This window comes from Parus major, chromosome Z (assembly GCF_001522545.3).
Source record: "Parus major isolate Abel chromosome Z, Parus_major1.1, whole genome shotgun sequence".
In the NCBI taxonomy this organism is placed as follows: Eukaryota; Metazoa; Chordata; class Aves; order Passeriformes; family Paridae; genus Parus; species Parus major.
Window position 1 is genome coordinate 63,975,614 of NC_031799.1, and position 1,557 is coordinate 63,977,170.

The following is a 1,557-nucleotide window of genomic DNA, read 5'->3' on the forward strand; positions in this document are numbered from 1 at the left end:
CCAGTTTTTACTGTGTGAAATGCCACTGTGGTTGTGACAGAAATACTATTTCATTGACCGAGTAACTTTAAATAGGAATTTTTCATGAATGGGGCTTTGATAAAAATTCTTCACGCTTAATTTCCGAAGTCACTGTTTTCCTTCGAATGTCATCAGCATCGTTTATTTTTAAAGATCTAACACCACTTGAATAAAGTAGAATTGTAATATGTCTCTCATTAGAATTCATCCTGGAACTGCCTGTGCTAAACTTAAAAATACTTGTATAATGAGAGATCAAGAAAAATACAAGTATATTTGAAAGTCGACCAGTAAAAAAGGGAGTGTTTCTTCTGGTGAGGCTTCATAGGATTTTCTGTGCCTCATAGGTTGTCATGAGTACTTTGAAACCACAGAAATTAAATATATGCCACAGCATATTCAGAAGAAACTTAAACATGGGCATTCAGCCATTTTAATGGCTGTTCATAACATGAAATATAAATACCATCAACATGACAGAATGAACTATTTTACCTTATTTTCATAAATGACAGACAGAAGAAATTGTGAAGTCCCTGGCAAAGGGTGCAGGAGGCATGCTGAGCTTGCTTTCTGCATTTCTCTGTGCACCACCCTCCATCCTCCTATTTTTTCTTATCATTAGCTGTGTATACTAATTTCTGTTTTACAAACTTTTCTGCATTTCGATGGATAAACATAAGCTCTTACTTAAGCAGTATAGACAAAAATTTTGCAGATTTGCTATATTGACAGGAGACATGTTTCTTGCCCTCTCCTTCAGTGTTTTAATGGTTTGGATCCACACAGAGGACAAGCAGACCCCACCCCAGTTCCAGTACCCTGTAGTGCCTTGCAGGCTGAAGAGGTGATGCTGGTGACCTGTGTGAACTGTCAGTGTCAGGGCTGGGACTGTAATTTAAATAAATGTTCTGTGCTGAAGCATATGGAGCAATCCTGACCTAAAATCATGGTACATGAAGAATTTGTGATCCATGTGCTTCTTACCCAAGTAGGGCCAGGCCTGTGCTGTGCTCTTGTGCTGCTCCTACAGATGGACTTCCAGGGATGTCCCTTGGCCACAGAATAAATTTAGATGGTTGATTATAAGAAGGGAGCCTGCAGGCAGTCCCAGTGGTACTCAAAAGCCCCAGCAGTACATGTGTGTCCCTGCCTTTGTCTAGAAGTGCAGCATTAAGGTCCCACGTGAACAGCCCTTTTGTTTGACAGTAGGAGTGATGAATAGAGCTGTTCTCTAAGAAAATTTTTAATTACTTCAAATGACCTAAATGGGGTAAAATGGATGGGATCTCTATAACTTGTGCCCTGCTTGATCCTGCACAGTCTGGGCTTCCCAGCACCTGGAAGAATATAAAATTAGCTATAGTAGATTCTTCATTCGTAGCACCCGCTGTAATAAACAGCATTTCAAATGAGACTATACAGAGAGTGCCTTTCTTCCAGGGACAGTAACAAGCCAGTACCACTTACTGCAGAACAGCTGTGCTTTTGGGTGTTGTTCCATCATTAACTGAGAAGTTCACTGAGCCAAAAAAC